Source organism: Heteronotia binoei, chromosome 13, assembly GCF_032191835.1.
Source record: "Heteronotia binoei isolate CCM8104 ecotype False Entrance Well chromosome 13, APGP_CSIRO_Hbin_v1, whole genome shotgun sequence".
NCBI classification, from domain to species: domain Eukaryota; kingdom Metazoa; phylum Chordata; class Lepidosauria; order Squamata; family Gekkonidae; genus Heteronotia; species Heteronotia binoei.
Genome location: NC_083235.1, coordinates 32,064,467 through 32,076,982, shown reverse-complemented (window position 1 = coordinate 32,076,982; position 12,516 = coordinate 32,064,467). Strand labels below are relative to the sequence as shown.

Here is a 12,516-nt window from a genome sequence, read left to right as displayed (position 1 = left end):
ACGTTCCCACTCATCGGGATCACGTTGTCGGAGTGACAGCGGCTCCATCTCAGAGGTAGAAGCTTTGGTACCAATTGAGCCGTTGGCACCGCTTGAGCAGACGAGGGGACGGAGAGAGCTAGAACCAACTACTATAGCTCGTCGTTTCCCACCGCTTCCACCGTGGGATCAGCGCCAGTGGCCTTCTCCCTACGCCTACCCATACCCTCCATACCAGTGGTACCCCCCTCATGAGTTTGCTGAGTGGGATCAACAGTCTGAGGCATCTCATATGTCGAGGATTTAACAGCACTCTAGGCGACGTCCGTTAGCATCGGTGTCGATCTCACCTGAGAGACGTGGTGTGATGGTGGAAGAAGTCCAGGCTCGGTCGTCGGTATCGATTCAGTCACCTGTGAGAACTTTGACGCTGGTACTTTCCGAACACTCAATGAGGAGTGAATCTTCATCGTCAGACTCCGAGGTTGGTACCGATGATCCGGACAGACCTTTGGAGCCTTCGCCAGTGTCGCATACTGCTTAGGATCTTCCCATATCTCCATCGGAGGATCTGAAGTCGTATGGGGACCTGGTGAAGAGGATGGCACACTCCCTCTCTCTCCCAGTGACACAACCGCAGCCGGTCGTAGACGACACCGTATTCGACATTATGCAGCGGGACATGTCGACGGTGGTTGCCTTGCCTGTTACGAAGGTCATCTTACAGGCGGTGAAGGAGCCCTGGGCGAAGCCAGCTTCTACACCTGTGTCTTCCAGGAGATTGGACCACATGTATCGCGCCCAAGAGGCTGGTGCCGAATTCCTATTCACCCACCCTAAGCCAAACTCGGTGGTTGTATCCTCCTCATCTAAGGCATGCAAGTCTCACTCCTCCCCACCGGACAAGGAGGGAAAGAAGCTGGACAATGTGGAGAGAAAATTTTATTCTGCTGGAGGGTAAAGGTATCTAACTATGCTGCATGCATGGCTAGATAACAATATTCTGTGTGGGAGCAACTCACCCCCCTCCTGTCTTCCCTGAGTGAGGAGAAGAGGTCTGCTGCTAAGAAGCTGCAGAAGGAAGGCTTTGCTGTAGCCAAGCAACAACTGACTGCAGCAAAGCACATGGTGGATGTGTCAGCAAAAACCATCACATCTGCTGTCTGCCTCCGCCACCACTCCTGGCTCAGATTGACGGCCCTTCAGCAGGACACCAGGGCCTTCGTTGAAGATCTGCCCTTCGAGGGCGAAGGTCTTTTCAACTCTACCACGGACAGTGCTCTTCAGGAGATGGATAAGAGCAAGAAGACCTCCAGGAACCTCGGTGTCCCGGCTTCTTCTAGGGCTGCTAAACCGAAACAGTGGCATAAACCCTGGTCCAAGAAGCCATACCAAAAATTCTCCCCAGAACAACAGTGGAGACCTCGCTCTGCCCAACCTGAGAGTAGGTCTCCATACAGGGGGAATAACAGAAACCGCTACACTTCAGCTCACACCACTGGCAAGTCCAAGGGTGCTCGCACACAAAAGCAGGGCCTTTGACTTTCTGGTAGCACGCGTCACCGCCCCCACTTTTTCAACTATCTGCCTTCGTCCATTCCTTCCGGCCTGGGAGTCCATCTCTACAGACAGGTGGGCTCTTTCCATCATCGCAGAAGGCTACAAAATAGACTTTGCTCAGGTTCTGAACCAATCTGTGATAATCACCACACCCCCTTCCCCACCTCTTCTGGCAGAGGTGAGCATCCTCCTACAGAAACAAGCCATAGAATGGGTCCTGGTGGAGGCCAGAACGGAAGGTTTCTACTCTCATTATTTCCTGGTTCCCAACCGGGATGGGGGTCTGAGACCAGTCATGGACCTTTGGAATCTGAACAAGTTTATTGTGTACCAGAAGTTCAGAATGTCCACTCTGCAAACAATTCTTCCTCTCATCAACCAAAGGGACTGGATGGCAACGCTGGACCTCAAGGCTGCCTCCTTCCACGTCAGCGTCCATCCTGCGTACAGGCATTTCCTTCGGTTTGCTGTAGGTTCCCACCACTTCCAGTTCAAAGCCCTTCCGATCAGTCTGTCCACTGCACCTTGGGTGTTCACCAAGATGATGAGTGTTGTGGCTGCTCATCTTCGGCTTCAAGGGATAGTCGTCTTTCCATACATCGATGATTGGCTCCTTGTGGCAGAGTCGAAGGAAAGTCTGTCCAGTCATATTACCACCACTCTTCGTCTTCTTCACACCTTAGGTCTGCAGGTCAACATGGAAAAGTCTCATCTTACTCCATCACGGACAGTTCAGTTCATAGGGGCTTTGCTGGATACGAACCTTCACTGAGCCTTTCTGCCTCAGCAGAGAGCGATGGACATCATCAATCTTGTCAATCTTTTACAGAGTCGGAAGTGGGGCACGGCGCAACAGCTGCAGCGGATGCTGGGGCTGATGGTGGCGACTACAAGCGTGCTGCTGTTTGCAAAATTGAGGATGAGAGGCCTGCAACTGTGGTTTCTTCGACAGTTTCGACCCTTAAGAGACTCACCTCGGAAGAGGTTTGTAATTCCACCTGTGGAATTACTGCAGTGGTGGAAATGAAAGTACAACATTTGTTAGGGAGCTCCCTTCCACCTACCTGCGACAACAGTGACGATCACCACAGATGCATCCCCCCATCTTTGTGGGGATGGGGGGCTCACATGGACTCTCTGTGTGTGGGGGGCCCTTGGCCCTCGCAATTGACTCACTGTCATATAAATTACCTGGAACTGCTGGCAGCTCATTTTGCTCTTTGGTCTTTCCGCCCCATGGTGGCGGAGAAGATTGTTGCCCTGCTAACAGACAATACTACTTCCCTGTGTTATATCAACAGGCAGGGTGGGACAGTTTCTCGACGGCTCTGTGCGCTAGCGCTGGAACTGTGGTCAGAGTGCCTGGAGCACGACATCTTCGTGAAGACTGCGCACCTCCCAGGGATGCTCAATCTGCAAGCGGACTCGTTGAGCAGGGGTGCAGCTTCCCCGCATGAGTGGGAGCTACAGTGACGCTTCCTTCAACCTGTGTTTCAGCTCTGGGGTACCCTCAGGTAGATGTGTTTGCCACAGCCAGAAACTGGAAGTGTCCTCTGTTTTGTTCCAGAGGGGGCACGGATCCAGAGTTGTTGGGAGACGGTCTGTTGTTCCCGTGGGAAGGTCGTTCCTATAGCTGTTCCCACCTCAGCCATTGCTGACAAGAGTTGTCAACAAAATTGCAAGAGAGAGGCCATGCTGCATCCTGGTGACACCGTGGTGGCCTCGGCAGAACTGGTTCCCGTACTTGCTTCAACTGGCGAGGGGGGTCTTCTACCAGTTTCCGGCAGAACCGGACCTTCTGTCGGCTCAGGACAGTCATGTATTCCATCACAACATGCCTCACCTGAAGCTGACAGCATGATTCATCGACCCTGTGAGTTCTCCAGCAGAGTCCAACGCGTCTTCCTAAACAGCAGGAAATTGTCTACTCATGCTTCCTATGATAGGAAGTGGTGGAAGTTTCTTCAGTTTTTAGTTGATCCTGCAGTCTCACCCCAACGGGTGGGACTGTCAGTGATTTTTGACTTTTTGTTATCTCTGGTGGATGCTGGCCTTGCCTTTTCATTGATTAAAGTTTATTTGGCAGCAATATCCGCGTTCCATGAGCCAGTTGAAGAGCATTCAGTTTTTGTACACCCTCATTCTAAGAGGTTTTTGAAGGGTCTGCTCAGGCTTCATCCTCCATCGAGATCACCCCCACAGTTGTGGGACTTGACTTTAGTGTTGGACAAGTTGATTTGGCATCCCTTCGAGCCAATGGCCACATGTTCGTTACAGCTTCTATCTTGGAAGACTGCTTTTTTTGGTAGCAATCACATCGGCAGGCCGTGCAGGGGAGCTCACGGCTATGCGTTGTGACTACCCATATCTAGTTTTTCAGGAGTTTGGAGTGTCGTTAGCTCCTGATATTTCTTTTCTCCCCAAGGTGGTTTCTCAGTTTCACCTTAAGTTAGAAGTTTGGTTGCCTACTTTTTATCCTGCACCTTCCTTGGATGAGGAACGTAGGTGGCATGCTTTGGACATTAAGCGTGCCGTTGTTTTATTTGAGTTGCTCCAAGAGTTTTTGTAAGGACCAGCATCTTTTTGTTTCTTATGCTGCTCCTAAGTTGGGCTCCAGAATTTCATCACAGCAGCTTTCAAAGTGGCTCACTGAGACAATTAAACTGTGCTACTTGTTGGCAAAGAAGCCGTTGCCTGGACCCATTCGTGGACACTGTACAAGAGCGATGGCGACATTGGTGGCGTTCCTGAAAGGTGTTTCCCTGATGGACATTTGTAAGGCTGCCACCTGGTCCTCTCTGCATGCTTTCATGAAGCACTATGCTCTGGATGTGCATGCTCAGCAGAGGACTCTTCTGGGAGCTGCGGTGCTGCAAGCTGTCTCTTCTGGTTGACTGTCTTCCCGCCTCCAGGTATGTCTTGCTTGCTAATCTCCAATGAATGTGAAGCACAGAGACCATGAGGAAGATAGACCGGTTGCTTACCTGTAACTGTAGATCTCTGAGTGATCATCTGTGCATTCACACTACCCGCCCTCCTTCCCCACTGCTGACAGTCTCCCTCCAGTAGGGGCTTCCAGCGGTCAGGAAGGAACTGGCAGGATCCTTGCGCTGGTGCCGGTGAGCATGCATACTGGGACGCCTGCACATGCCCGCTGGTGCCGAGTGCGAAAAAATCCCGGGCTTTTTTGGTACCGATTTGGGGATGGGGCAGGCGCTCTATCCCATGAGTGTGAATGCACAGATGACCACTCGAAGATCTACAGTTACAGGTAAGCAACCTGTCTCTTTTTCCCCTGGGAGGCTCTTGGAAAATGAAGGCGATTGGAAACATATTGAAGAGGGAGATTTAAGCCCTCTCTCCCTGAAAAGGGAGCCTGCGTGCAGTTGCTATTGAGTTTGGGAGAAATGGTGGAAGATCCAGATGCCATGTCTTGTTGCACTCTGATGCAGGGGTGTCAAACATGAGGTTTGGGGGCCGAATCAGGCCCCCAGAGGGTTCCTATCAGGCTCCCAAGCAACTGGCTGTCATCTGCTTCCTTCTCCCTCTTTCTTGCTTCCTTCTGCATAACAGCTTGGTTTGCAAGGCTTGCTCAATTGCATAGAAGCTACAGAGTAAAAACCTCTATTGTCTGTGTTCTTTATAAAATTTATATCTCTGCTACCTAATCTTAAACAGGTACACACAGGCCCAGTCCGACATGGCTCGGCCCAACAAGGTCTCATTTATGTCAGATCTGGCCCTCATAACAAATGAGTTCGACACTCCTGCTCTAATGGATGTTAATGACTGTGAAGATAAAATTCAACAGGAGTGTACAGGAAAAGGCCATAACAAAGCACAGATAGATCCAACAAACAAAAGGCCATAACAAACCACAGATACCTTATCCCCTCATCTGAAGAAGTATGCTGCATACGAAAGCTGACATTCTGAATAAAACTTTGTTGGTCTTAAAGGTGCAACTTGACTCATAACAAAGCACAGTTATTATCCAGTGCACCAATGATTTTTGGTGCATTCAGCTGCGAGTTAGCAAGCAATTAGATATCCAGTGATGTCTGCATGTGTGAATCTGCGCTAAGCATTAGTTGAATACAAGTATGTGATATGTCATCTTCTCTTTTCTCCCTCAACCCCCCTTTCTTCAACATTTTGCATTCTTCAGCATTTATAACTAGTTAGCTGTCTAGTTGCCGTTTGACTTGCTTGATGAATTTACTTGCTTGCCAAATACGTTACCTCCATTTCAGCTCTAGTCAATGGGAAGGTATGAATTTGCATGTTTAAGTAGATTAACATAACAAGTTAAAAAATGACAGTTTCTCACCAGGAGATGACATATTAACTGCAGGGGAGAGGATGTGGGAAGTTTCATTAGGTAATATTATCAAAATTTGACTTCCATTGACTCTTTATTTAGTACATCAGCTAGGAAAACTGGGTCTCCCTGTCTGTTGCCCATTGACCCATGATGGATCAGTGGATGGAAAATCAGTTGAATAAATAAGAGAATAAATAAGATTGCCAGTGTGACATCAGTGTAGGGGTGCAGGATTTGGGGTTTGCCAGAAGTGTTTTGCCCAAATTTTAGAGCATTCCATCTATGTCACACTAATGACATGATGTCACTTCTGGGTTTTCACCAGAAATGAATACCTCCTATCCCTATAACCTCCCTCTCCCACCTGTTGGCATCTCCATCACCTCCCTTTTTAACTGGTTTAACATCAATTAAAATTAATCTCCAGTATTAATATAACTACTACTCCCCCCCTTTATTATTGGCCCTTTTAGGCAACTTTTTGCCCTATTGACCAACTGCAGCAAGCATCGGCGTTTTTGCGCAGCAAACAGAAACTGGTTTTTAGCAGTTTCTGTTTGCTGCGCAAAAATGCTGATGCTTGCTGCAGCCCTGGAGCAGATAGTGGGAAATGGGGAAGAAAGCCGCTTTGAGAAGACAAACGTGAGAGCGGCGTAAGGTGAGTGCGAAATCAGCCTGGATTTTGCAGGAGGTAGTAACCCTAACCCAGCTTCCCTTCATTCTCTCCTCCCCTTCCTGAAATGCACAGTTCATGCCATATGAATTCTTCACAGCTTACAAAAGGCTTTTTAAAATTGAACAAGCAGAATTTTACTGGCAAGCAGAGTGCCTCCAGTACATACAAAGTACCTTCCGTTATTCTCTTGAGTTACCCCAATGAACCCTGGAAGACTTTAGAGTTAACTCCCAGTTTTGATTTCCTTGGAACCCCCTCTTAGTGTCTGTTCCCTAGGGTTGCCAGGTCTGACTCAGGAAATACCTGGGGACTTTGGAGTTGGAGCCAGGAGCAACGTTGTGAGTTTGTGATAAGCATGATTGAACTCGAAGGGAATTCTGGCCATCACATTTAAAGGGACCACACTCCTTTTAAATGCCTTCCCTCCAGGGCTTTTTTTGTAGAAAAAGCCCAGCAGGAACTCATTTGCATATAGGCCACACCCCTTGACAGCACCAGAAGTGCCATCACTTTCCACTTATTGACACAGAACAGTACAGTGCCATCAGCTGCATTTCGTGGGTGTGTATTCTCACAGAGCCCAGTAAGATACCTTGTTTTGCCCCCCCCACCCCCCCGCAACATGGCCGGAGAGAGAGAGCCACGTGTAGTGGAGTGGGCAGCAGCAGGCCCAGTTTCTCCTGCAAGGAGGCATTTGTGGGCGGCTCTGCGGCTCTTGCTCTCTTCCCAAGCCTGTTGGAGGTTGGAGGCGGCAGAGAGGATGGATGGCGAGGTCTGGGAGTGGGTGGCTGTCTAGTAGTGCCTTCCCTTTGCCAGAGACCTTTTCTTGAGCCAGAGCCCTGGCCATGCCACCTGGAACTGTGTCCCTGTGAATCCCTGCTCAAAAAAAGCCCGCTTCCCTCCATTGGAAATAATGGAGGATGGTGACACCTTCTTTTGGGACTCATAAAATTGGACCCCCTGGTCCAATCTTTTTGAAACTTGGGGGTTTTTGAGGGGGAGAAAAGGCCCCAGATGCTGTGGTGAAAATTTGGTGCCTCTACCTCAAAAAACAGCCCCCCATAGAACCCCAGATACCCATGGATCAATTATCCATTATACTTTATGGTAATCGATCTCCATAGGTTATAGTGGAGCTTTCAGCAGACATGCCCCCCCTCCTTGCTTTTGATAAACCTGAAACAGGGGGAGGGCCTCCAAACCAGGGGATTGGCAACCCTACTTCCTGGAGATTGGCAACCCTACTTCCTATCTTAGGACCACTTCACATTATGTCCTGGTACATATACAGTATGTTTGCCACTAAATGTGCACATGATGATGATCTGCTTGCAATACTAACTTCCTATTTCATGTATTTGTCTGATCCGCATGCTGGTATATACTGGTTTGTTTCATGCACAAAATATGTATTAACACGTACAGTGTACATTATTGATACTCATTCAGTGGCTCAGGAACCACATGTGACTCTTTGACTTGCCTTGTGTGGCTCTAATGTGGCACCTGCCCCATGTTTGAGGGCCCTTGCCTGGTGAGGCTTGCAGTAGGCAGGTGCATCCCACCTTGTAACAGCCACTGTCAGAAGAACAGGTAAGCTGTGAGCCTCCTTGAGGTGCAGGCCTCATACCAGGGATAGGAGGAAATGTTTTTGGTTGATGGTACTAGCAAACATGGCTCTCCACAAGCTATGGAGCATATACCACAGGCAGCCATGTTAAAATCTGTTGGACCTTCTACAGGCATTCGCGGGCTTTCTCTTTAGCTAACAGATTGGTTACGGTAAACACATGTGACTTCCTGTTGACTAACAAAATCAAATGACATGAAATAGCGCCCTTGAGTTCCTTCTCACCTAACCACAGCTGTGACTTCTCCCGTTTGCGTTTTACACTCAGTGAGGCATAGAGGCTTTTTTCACTGCTAAATCAACAAATATGGACATGTGGTTTTCCATTTCTATAAGGTTCTTCCTTTCCTCTGGTTGCCATTCTGAAAGCTTTTTAAATGTATTTACTTACTTCCTTTATGGCCCACCTTTCTCATTGAGACAAACAATGCAATCAATTAGCGCCAAATACACAATACACTAGGACTATGATTACAAAATATAGAAACAATGCAAAAAAGTATCTGACATGATATATCAAACATTGCAAAAACAAAGTTACAAAATTAGGAAAACAGTGCAGTAAAGAACAACATAATATAATAAGCAGGGTAGCCTATGATCCTCTCCACTTTATAACAGTGTGTTCCTGAGCCATCCCATTAAACTATAGCCCTGTTCCCTTTATAAAAATGACGACCTGAAGAATTCTGTTTTTTCACAGTCTGCAAGGTGACATAAGTGTAGGAGTCTTCCTGACCTTCTCAGGCAGGCCACGATAGAGAATGCTTATGTCTGAGTAGCTATCAGTGTCACCCATTTGTAGGGTGGCACCCTTTAGAAGATTTGCTCAGGTAATTGAAGTTGTTGTGATAGCAGGGTTGTCAGCCCGTTGGTGGGGGTAGAGTCCTGTTTCCCACTGCTGCTTAGAGTGGTGGCAATAGGAGTTTTTGTAAAATGTCCAATGGTATGATGCCTTATCCAGGGAAAACCTAAAAGTGATGTCACCCCTGTCTAGGAATTGCCAGAAACTCTATGGTTTTTATGGGCCATTCCTAGAGAGGTGCAACATCATGCCATCATGAATTGCTGCTCTCCCATGTCCTGGTCTCCCATGGGCTGCAACCTTAGGTTTCAGCATTTTCTCTGGACCACAGGTCTGTTGCTGTAGCTGATGACTGATTCTGGCCTGGGTATTTCATGACGGGGGATTCTTTTCCCTGGGCTCTAGTGGAGGTAGGGAATCATGAAACCAGCAGGAAGCTAGGACAATGTGGGTGGGTCGCTATGGAGACGCTAGCAGTACTATCACTGCGATACAGGGTGCCATTCTTCAACCATCCGCCTTCTGGTGCAGAAAGTTCTTGTGTTGCTGCTGAATATGGCAGGAGATCAGTGCCTGGTGGAGAGAACTTGAGGATGTTTGTGTTTTGCCTGGGAAGTATCTCTCCACTCCTGGAATGACTACTCAGTCCCCAGATACCCAGGTTTTCATGTAGGGTTGCCAACCTTCAGGTGAGGACTGGCAATCTGGAATTACAGCTGCTCTCCAGATGACACAGATCAGTTCCCCTAGAGAACATGGCAGTTTCGTGGGGCAGACTCCGTGGTATACCACAGATTCTAGGTGGATTTCCTCCCCCAGACACTGCTCCAAAATCTCCAAAAATTTACCAGGCCAGAGTTGACAGCCCTACTTTCTTGTCATCCTATACATAATAACAAGAGATTAGAAATGGTGTTTGTTCCAAGAGAAGTACAAGATATTGTATTATGTTTATCTGTTGCTGCTAGAATACTTTTTACTCACCACTGGAAAAGTATGGCTCTTAGTGTGAGAGACTGGATAAACACGTTAAAAGATGTTTTGTTGTATGTGGTTTACATGTCTTGTAAGATCTGAAGGACTAAGCCTTGCAGGGGTGTCGAACTCATGAGGGCCAGATCTGACATAAATGAGACCTTGTTAGGCTGGGCCTTATTAGGTTGGGTCGAGCCATGCCAGGCCAGGCCATATGTGTACCTATTTAAGATTAGGTAGCAGAGATATAAATTTTATTAAGAAAAACTTTAAACATGCTTAAAATGTTAGCACTCATTGGTTTTAAATATGCTTTCTTTGTATTTCTCCCATGGGATCGAGGGAACTGGGCAAAGGAAGCTCTGGCTCTTTCCTTCCTTCCCCGGGGGACCGGGAGGGGGGAGCCTCATCCAATAGAAGGAAGAGAGGCTTGGCTCAGTAGCTCTGCTGTGCAATTGAGAGAGCCTGGCAAAGCAAGCTATTCCTCCTCCCTTGCTCTCCAAGGGAGGAACCTCAGCCAATGGAGAAAATAGAGGTTTTGCTCTGTAGTGCCTGTGCAATTGAGCAAGCCTTGCAAAGCAAGCTGTTATGCAGAAGGAAGAAAGATATAGGGAGAAGGAAGCAGATGACAGCTAATTGCTTGGGCTCAGGGGCCTGATAGGAGCCCTCCGGGGGCCTGATTTGGCCCCCAAACTGCATGTTTGACACCCCTGGACTAAGGGAGTAATATATGGAACCAAATGGTTCATTATATAGAGTGTTATAAAGAATAGTTTGTACAAATTTAGGATTAATGCAGCTTTTTCAGGTATTTGATATAATTAAGGTGATTAATAGGGGGGTTGTACATTAGTATATGTACATAATTATTAAAAAATAGTATTAGCAGCACCCAAGATTATTCTCCCTCTAAAGCAGGTTACTATCAGGGCTTTTTTTGAGCAGAAACACACAGAAACACAGTTCCGGCTGGCTTGGTGTCAGAGGGTGTGGCTTAATATGCAAGTGAGTTCTTGCTGGCCTTTTTCTACAGAAAAGCCCTGTGCAAAACAATGGTGATGTTAGAGAGTGTGGCCTAATATGCAACTGAGTTTTTGCTGGTTTTTTCTACAAAAAAACCCCTGGTTATTATTCTCATTCGCTGTTGCATGCATGTGAAATATGGAAACCTGAATCTGGAATTAGTCATGTGGACACTGCTTGAATCAGACAGTATTTTGGTATAAACTGTTTTTGTGGAAAAAGCACTTCAGGTCTCTTTGCCTATACCCACTTCAAGTTTATTTTCCTATATACTGCTGGGGTCTCTTCAGAAAGCTCTTGTGTAGGAGGCAAATATTAACACTGGATATGACTCATCATTTTCAGACATGTGTGATGAGAACTGGGAGGTGGGGTGGACAAGGGTGGCTTTAAAAACTGGGATCAAATCTGGAATGATCCTTATAATGAGGGTTTCAGGGGGATCAGAGCAAGCCTCATTTCCAGGTTCAAGGGTCATTGTTGTCATGGAAGATAGTAGTTACTCCTTTTATGGAGAGGTAGTAATGGATGGTGGAAGACAGGAAGACCTGGCGTGACTTTGTCCATGGGGTCGCAAAGAGTCGGACTCGATTGTGCGACTGAACAACAAAAAAGTAAAAATTGTCTTGCTGTCAGCATGTTAAGGCGTTTAATAGCATATATGCAGAAGAACATCATGACCTACTGCTTGTATTTTAAAAAGCAGAACAGTGCTCTAGCCCTCATGATTGTGGGTCACAACTGATAAAGGGAAAGTCCATAAATGTAGAACTTCTGTTGTTAGGGTTGCCAATCTCCCAGTAGAGCCTGCAATTCTCTTGGAATGACAACTGATCTCCAGACTACAGAGATCAGTTTCCCTGGAGGAAAGGGCAAGTTCAGAGGATGGATTCTATTGCATCACATCCCCTCTGACCTCCCTCTCTTCCCCAAACTTTGCCCTTCCCAGGCACCCCCCCCCCCCCAATTTCCTGGAAGTTCTCAACCCAGAGTTAGCAGCTCTATCTTTTGCCCAAGGAGAAGCATATCTCTTCTCTGTGCATTTCATGTCCCATCTATATCCTGATGCAACTCCAGCCTAGTTTAGTTGTCCTTAATCATACACTGCCACACCTCTATGCCAGTCATCTCATTCCTCTGCTGGAATACTTGCTAATAATTCCAGATTCTGTAAGAGTATTTGTTTAATCTTCTAAATAGCTTTATTATATATATTCATAGGTAATTGCTTGGTTCATACGATTCATTTGCAATGCAGAATTTGGGTTTCTCACTTGGAACATTTGCGGTTTTGGGGTAGAAATCTACCACCCACAATTTCAAATGGATCTTGATTGGCATATAGCCTATCCCTGCAGGGAGGCAGGAGTGATGCTTCTATTTTGTACAGAGTTGCATTGCCTCCTTAATTCCATTGTACTTGCTCCCTGTGTGTGTCAATGTTCAGGAGATGAGTGAGGGAGGCTGGTGGCTATAAATAGCATATCCAGCGAGGAGTGAAAACGAGGGGAAAAGAGAAAGAATGAAAAGAGCTGCTTAGGGTT

General features: G+C 47.1%; 2 protein-coding genes across 3 annotated transcripts in view; both read left to right on the top strand.

Annotated features, from left to right (window-relative positions):
- METTL1 (methyltransferase 1, tRNA methylguanosine) overlaps positions 1-12,516 on the top strand; it is a 1,067,043-nt gene that overhangs the window by 374,875 nt on the left and 679,652 nt on the right. The gene's annotated exons all lie outside the window — the stretch shown is intronic.
- Positions 1-12,516, top strand: part of AGAP2 (ArfGAP with GTPase domain, ankyrin repeat and PH domain 2) — a 175,657-nt gene that overhangs the window by 44,119 nt on the left and 119,022 nt on the right. The gene's annotated exons all lie outside the window — the stretch shown is intronic.